This window comes from Echinops telfairi, unplaced genomic scaffold (assembly GCF_000313985.2).
Source record: "Echinops telfairi isolate 266 unplaced genomic scaffold, ASM31398v2 ScPeMD7_9;HRSCAF=40, whole genome shotgun sequence".
In the NCBI taxonomy this organism is placed as follows: Eukaryota; Metazoa; Chordata; class Mammalia; order Afrosoricida; family Tenrecidae; genus Echinops; species Echinops telfairi.
This window is the reverse complement of record NW_022103906.1, coordinates 94,961,980-94,970,112: the sequence shown is the minus strand read 5'-3', so window position 1 is coordinate 94,970,112 and position 8,133 is coordinate 94,961,980.

Genomic DNA, 8,133 nt, shown 5'->3' with positions numbered 1-8,133 from the left:
CCACTGGATCCACAAGACTTTCCACCCACTGGCCTGTGATCTTCCTACACTCGGTGTCATTGCCTGTGTTTCATGAGTCTGAAGAGGAATTTATAGATGAGTATTGGACATATGGGCTAATATTGCACTTATGGACTTGATCTGAACCAGGCTGGGATGTTTTCTCAATCTTCAATTGCTCTTTGATAATAAAACTCTTTCTTACACACATGAGTCTCCCTGAATTTGTTTCTCTCATCCACGGCTGGACTAACATGGAGACTATCCCAGATAGACTTCTCCATGTGCATAACAAGAAAAAAGCGAACCAAGGGAAATGGACAGAAAAGAAACAGTTGGACATTTCTCTGGAATTCACTCACGTGAGCACACACAGTACTCAATGGCTTCTCCATCACCCGCAAGGCATGCTTAACATAGGATCGGTCGGTCCCTCTGTTCTGGAAATCCCCGGTGCCTGAATGGGGGGCACCATTTTACAAATTCAAGCAGAATGACATTTTCCAAGGAGAGTTGGATTAGTGGAGGGGAGAATGCTGCCAAGCTGAAAACCTTTCAGGAAGGAGGAAGGGTAAACTGCATAAGCAAGATCCTACCTTGAACATGATGTTATTCACACTGACGTGATGGTGACCTTTGTGTTGAGGGAAACCTGGGCTCCACATTCAACATTTTCCTGAGCTTAATGCTAATGCGTCTCTACCCAGCTGCAAAACCCATCTGCGCCCTTCTAATGCTTTTTCTCTTCTTCCTGCTCTGGGTATTTTTTTTCCAGCTCTGCATCTTAAATTGACAGTTTTATTTTGTAACCTGGAGCCCAACCTTGGTAGCTTGAGGGTGCCAGATGACCCAACAGGCAAGGTCATCGTGGATTTACCTGAATTCACAAACAAATCTGTAGTGGACTATTTCACATCTCTCTTTCACCATGTCAAAGTTTCTGCGTGCAAGTCTGGAAGGTATCTGTCTGGATCTCATCCCCAAAGTGCTTTCCTACAGAATCAAAGACTCTTTCTCAAATGCACAAGCCCTGGCCAGGACAGAGCACCGAGTAAGCGAAGTAATCACAGGTTCACGAATCTGTCGTGAGTTGTTCCATAAGCTGGGTCCTGGGTGCTCTACCCTGTGACTTGGAGCATAGCTGATAAGTGGACAGCCATGGGGTTCAGCCTCCCTTAGCACACACATGCTCATCATGTAAGGGAGAGAAAAACCCAGGCTTGGACCTTAATGAACTCATTGTATGTTACTCATTGCCCCTTTAGAAGTTCATTTTGTGGGGTTTCTCTCTCAAGGTCATCCTGAGATTCTGAGGATGTTCAACTGAGAGCACCCAAGGCTGGGACTTCCCCTTCAACAACAACAACAAAAAGATTCCATGAAGCCCAGGGCTTATTCTATGCTCTCTAATTTAATCTTTATAACCATGCTATAGTATCAGAGTGGAGACCTAAAGCCCTTCTGTGAAGAGTCACAAGGAAAGAATGAGACAGCCAGGGTGTAGCATAGCACCGAAGGAACACACACCATTCTTCTAGTTTGCTAACGCTTCCTTCCCCCACCGTCATGACCCCCATTCTACTTTACAAATCTGGGTAAACCAGAGTAGGTACACTGGTATAAATAGGAGCTCTCGACACATGGAATCCAGGACAGATAAACCTTTGAGGAACAGTAATGGGAGTAGTGATACCCTGAGGGAGGGGCAAGGTAGGGGGAGAAGGGGGAGAAAGGGGGAGCCGATCACAATGATGGATGTACACCCCACCCCCAAGGGGGATGAACAATAAAAATGTGGGCAAAGGGAGACAGCGGACAGGGTGCGATATGAACATAATAATCAGTTATAATTTATCAGGACATACAAGGGTGGGAGGGTAGGGGAGGGAGGGAAAAAAGAGGAGCTGATACCAAGGGCTCAAGCAGAAAACAAAATGTTTTAAAATGATGATGACAACCTTGGTACAAATCTGTTTCATACAATTGATGTATGGATTGTTATAAGAGTTATAAGAGCCCCCAATAAAATGCTTTATTAATAATAATAAAAAATATGTATAGTCTTGGACATCTTATGAGACATTTATACTCTGTCCTATAGGGTCAGTCTGAGGCAGAAATGAAAAAACAAACAAACAAACAAAAACCCTCATTTAAGGGTTTAGGGTCTTAGAAAAGTTTTATTTTACTCAGTGTCATAGGGTGAGTTTTTATGAAGCCAAAACATATACTTAAGTTTACTTACCTTGGTGTTAATGAGAGAGCAGCCATCCAGTAGACTCTGATTCCTGGTGTGGTAGTTACCTATCTGTTGTCCATTTGGGACTTGGGAAGAATAAGAGTGAAGGGGTGGAGTCTAGTCTGTCAATCAGGTCATATAGCCAATGAGGCCTCTGTGTGGGCATGGCTTTCTCCTGAGAATTCTGGAAATCTGATTTTTCCTCCTTGGAGGCAGAAGAGACTGTTCACTCCTTGGGAGACATTGCAGCTGACAAGACACATGGGCCTATCCTGATGCAACCAAACCTCTGAAGCCGGAGAAGCTACGTAGAGACCCCAGCCAGCGCTGAGATGCTTACAAAGCCACTAGATCCAAAGACTTTCTACCCACTAACCTGTGATAGTCCTGCACTCGGCATCATTGCATGTGTTTTGTGAGTCTGAAGAGGATTTTATAGATTGGTATCGGCAATATGAGCTAATATTGGTCTTAGGGACTTGGACTTGTCTGGGTTGGAATGCTTTCTTAATGTACAATTGCCCTTTATATAAAACTCTCTCTTATACACATATGCTTGTCTATGAATTTGTTTCTCTAATCTACCTGGACTAACACACCTGGCATCCTAAGTGCGACAACACACTGTTGTTTGGTCCGGGGTCATCTTGGTGAGGGCTGGCACATCTGAGTCCCATGTGGTGATTATTGTGCCCATCCATAACACCAAGGGCCTCTCTTCAACATTGTTGGCCACCCACCTTCTTCACCAAGCCAGAGGTCCTCCTCCATCAATGAGCCCTCCCAATTAGTTGTCTGAAGCAAGGGAGTGTAACAACGTTCCACTGTGATCCCTTCTCTGCCCATAGGCTGTGCCAAAATCTGCCCACAATGGGTGATCTTGCTCATATTTAAAGTACATCGTTTTCCACATCACAGCAACATACAATCACGATAGTGCAACACACTGATAGAAATGTGGTAAATAATGATTTCAATGGCCAGTCATCGAACATTTAATGTATCCCACACATTCTACAATTTTTATGCACATTATCTTAGTCCTCGTGACTCTATTATTACATCTTGTGTTAGACAAGGTTGACCAGAGAAACAAAACCAGAGACACTCCTAGATGTATAAGAAAGGGATTTATATCAAAGAGTAATTGTATATTAAGAAAGCATCCCAGTCCAGTCCAGATCAAGTCCAATTAAGTTTGATATTAGCCCTTAAGTCCAATAATGTCCCTAACTACCTCTTCAGACTCATGCACAACATGCAATGATACAAAATGCATGAAGATCACAATACAGTAGGTGCAAAGTCTTGTGGCTCCAGTGGCAGTGAAAACATCAGCCAAGTGACTCACCAGCAGGAAGGTGAAGCAGAGAGAGTGTGGACCACTTCCAGGGAGCAAGAGAGAGAAGCAGGCCTCAGAGAGCCATTTATCTCAGTAGCCTCCCAATCAAACCTGATTGATGGGCTAAACTCTACTCACATGTTCCTACGGGAGCCATGATGGCACAAAAAACCAATTATCATAGCCCACCCCTTCACATTTGTATCTTCAAGTTGACATGACATTATGTAGCTACCACATGCCTATTTTTAGAGGGTAAAAAAGAGGATTTAGAGAAATTTTGTCACTTGTCATTTTAAGTAAGGAGCAGACCATTACGTGATGGATAAAATAAAATATAAAGTGAGAGCTAAACTTTCTTATTACACTTAAACCTTAATATCACATCCTTCAATTATCATGCTTCATGTTGAGGGGCTTCATAATAATAATCTAATAATAATGACACAACTGAGGAGAGATTGGCAGCAATTTCATGGCTCCAGTCAATCCCTCTGCCAACCCAATATTGTAGTATGAGACTCGCAGCCCCTTTACCGTTACTAAAGAATTCACAACCCCATCAGATGGTTCCTTTAAGTTGTAATCATGAGTCTTGTCACACATACCTCACTACGTTTCAAGGAATGGCTGTACATACACAGCTAAGAAGATTTGTTACAGAGGAGCAAACATCTAATTCTGGTAAATTTTCATTAAGTTGTTATCTATTATGCCCTGATGATTTAATCCAATATTGTATAGTTATCTATTATGCCCTGATGATTTAATCAAATATTGTATAGTAGGTATTATGCTTCATAATTGCAAAAAAACCACCCAGTTCCCTTATTTAATATGGACATTCATTATTTGTTCTTGTCAGGTGCTCTTAGGTGGCTTGGACTCATAGTGACTGCAGGTGTAACAGTCTGCAGGTGACTGCAGGTGTGACCCTGCACCGTTCTCACAGTTATCATTGTGTTGGAGCCCATTGTTGCACTCATCGTGTTAATGCATCTGTTTGAGGGTCTTCTTTTTCAACCACTCTCTGTTTTGCAAAGCTTGACGTCCTTTTCCAGAGACTGGCCATTCCTAATAACATGTCGGAATACGTGAGATGAAATCTTGCCGTCCATACGTCCTAGGAGCATTCTGGCTGTACTTCTTCCAAGATAGATTTTGTTAGTTGTTTCAGAAGGTCATGCCACTTTCAATATTCTTAGCCAACACAGTAATCCCACAACAAATTATATATTAAATATTATTATCCCTGTCTTTCAGATGAGGAAACTTAAACCCAGTGATGCATAGAGGTTAACAATGTGACTCTAAAAGAGACTTCTTTTAGTGCACCATGATACCAGCATTCTATGTTGATAGTTGGTTAGAAAAGACATACATATTTTAAGATGTTGGATGTGCCAAAGAAGGTGCCAGATCAACCCTCGTCTATGTTTGTGGAAGTTTTCTTCCCATAATTCCTCCAAAATGAAAACCCACTCCCATTGAATGGATTCCAACTCCTAATGAGTGTGTGGGACAGGTGTGGTAGTTGCAAAATTTGGTGTCAACTTGTGAAGGGGTGGAGTCTATAGCCTGTCAATCAGGTCTCATTCGATTACCTCATTTGGCGGTGCCACAGAGATAAATAGCTGACTTTAGGCCAGATACACACTGCTTCATTTTCATACTGACAAGCCACATGGAGTTAAGCTGATGGAAGCCAGAGCTATGTAGCTAGAGGAGCCACATGGAGACCCACACCAGTGCTAAGATGTTTCCACCACCATTGGATCCACAAGACTTTCCACTCATGGTCCTGTGATCTTCCTGCACGCAGCATAATTGCATGTATTGCATGAGCCTGAAGAGGAACTTATAGACTGGTACCAAACATATGGGCTAATATCAGACTTATGGACTTGATCTGGACTGGGCTGGGATGTTTCCTTAATATGCAATTACTCTTTGTACAAAGTTATTTCTTATGCATAGATGCGTGTCCATGGATTTGTTTCTCTCATCAACCCTCACTAACACAACAGGATGTAACTGTCATGGTTTCCAAAGCTCTACTCTTTATAAAAACACGCTGCCACATCTTCCCATAGCGTGGTTAGTAGGTTTGAACTCTTACCATTTTTGCCAGCAGCTGAGTGCTTTAATCATTGTACCATGAGGCCCTTACTTACATATAGTATTCTAGCTTGCTCACCTCTAAGGCCCTTACTTATATATAGTATTCTGGCTTGCTCACCTTCTACTTAGACTTGAAGAAAAAAAGGTCTGTTTTATACTGTAATTCCGTTTTCACGCACTCTGGTGGAGAATGAAGGGGACCAAAGGGCATACAGACTTACTTCCAAAGGTTCCAGCTGTGTCCATCAACTAGTGGGTGGAAAGGAAATTCAGAACGGTATTATGACATAATTTTAACAAGAAAAACACCTTTTAAGTTCATTTCTGCTCCCTCTATCCAGAAATAAGCCCCGAGGTTCCTGGAGACGCATTCGGGAGAGGAGCCATTTGGGCTTGCTTCATCACAGGTATCCACCTTCCCTCTGGTGTATTTGTATCATCTCTCTGCAGTGTCTGCAGAATGTGGCCTGCAGATTCGTTAAACAGAGCCGTGTCTGCTCTTAGTCACCAGGAAGTCTCTGTCCGTCTGTCAGTGCTCATTATGTGTTCCATAAAATAGTCGACTTAAAAGTCTTTTCGTCTTTAAAACATACTTCCCTGCTATTTTTCACCATGCAAGTTTGGGCAGATGTTTTCCTCCCTGGGTTTATCGATATTGTTACTTTTGTATTATCTACCTTGACTAAAACTAACTCTTCAATAACCGCCATTTAAGTAATAACTGATTCCAGATGAATATCAGGCAAGCACGCTACTAATTCAAGGAACTTTTAGCATCTTATTGGACAAAACTCTAATAACAACGACTAAAAGAGAATAATGTGGGCAAACATATATCAGAATGATCTGTGTACACACTCAAATTTCCCACCAGGATACATCCAGAGAATTAGACATTTTTCTCCTCTAAAGGTTATAGTGCCTCGAATCATTTAAAAATGCTTGAACAATTGTCTAGTATCAGAAAGTTCATATGGTTCGACCTCTGTGGTTCAGCACATGTGGCCTAGAGTGGGCCCTGAGTATTTGTTGTATGGATAAATTAGATGGAAGAGATACACCTTGTCATGAATTGAACATGTGGTAGCAGAATATTATCTGTTCACCTCATTCCTTCATCTGGGGGCTCCTGTCTTTGGAGATAAAAACAAATTGACATAGTCTTGTTCCTTTGAATCATTCGCTTATTCATTCATTGATCCTTTCGCTAATTATTTAACACCTGCTATGTGATATCACAAAGAAACCCTGAGGGGGCTGTAGAGCTGCCAACCATCAAGTTTGACGTTCAAACTCGGCAGATTCTCCAGGTGAGAAAGATGAGGTTGTCCGCTGCTGCGCAGATTTACAAGGTCAGAAACCCATGATGGGCTGGGGATGAGATGAGCCAGCGTGGACTGAAGGGCAGTGGGTGTGTCTGGTTTGGTTTAGGTGACAGCACGTGGCCAGCTGTGGCAAACACAGAAGGTCCTCTGTCAACGGCAGGAACCAGATAGTTAACTGATGCTGACACTCGGTGGTACGTGCATGTGCCATAGAATCCAGTATGAGGCTGGACACCAACTTCTGTGAAGGGGCCACCTGAGCTGACTTCTGGGAATTCCATTAGAAGGTCGAAGTCAAATGAACTGGGTCAGATGAATATGCTTCTAGAAGAAGAAGCAGGGTCTTCAGAAGCCTGGGGGTCACTTAGGAAGGCAGGTGTCACTTTTACAAATGGCAAAGAACAAGCTCAGAGAGCCACTTTAAGGAGCTCGTATTTTATCTTGATGGAGGTGTGAAAGCCACTGAGAGATTTTAAGCAGAGCAGGGTATTAGTCAGCTTTATATAGTCGAGTAAGGTTCTCAAGTTCAAACAAAGGTGGGAGATTTTGCTGTAGTGGGATCAAATTTATATATAATTTTGCCAAATGTAGTCATATGCAAAAAATTTGGTCATCATCTTTATATGGATTGTTCCTTGTCATCACTTTGGATAGTATGTTTTTAGGAGTCTATTGGTGGCTCAAAGGCAACTTTCAAACCCAGCCATTCTTTGGGTGAAAGATAATTTATGGGGCATTGGAGCTTTCTGCTCCCATAAATATTTACATCTTTAGAAACCCTATATAGGGCCTATCCAGACAAAATTAACCTGACGGCAGAGGGCTTGCATGGGGTGGAGTGCTTCAATCAGTTAAAGCTCTTGGCTGTTAATGGAAAGGCTGATGGTTCAAGTCCATTCAGAAACATCTCAGAAGGGAGGCCTGATGATCTACTTGTAAAATCCAGCCAAAACCCAAAGCAAACACCCATGCTATCTAGTCCAATCTGACTCAGATGGACCTCATGGGACAGAGCAGGGGTGCTCCATTAAGTTCCCAATGCGCTCAATCTATGGACACATAGATTCCTGCGGAGCCCCGCGGGAGTGGGTTCAAGCCACTGAGTT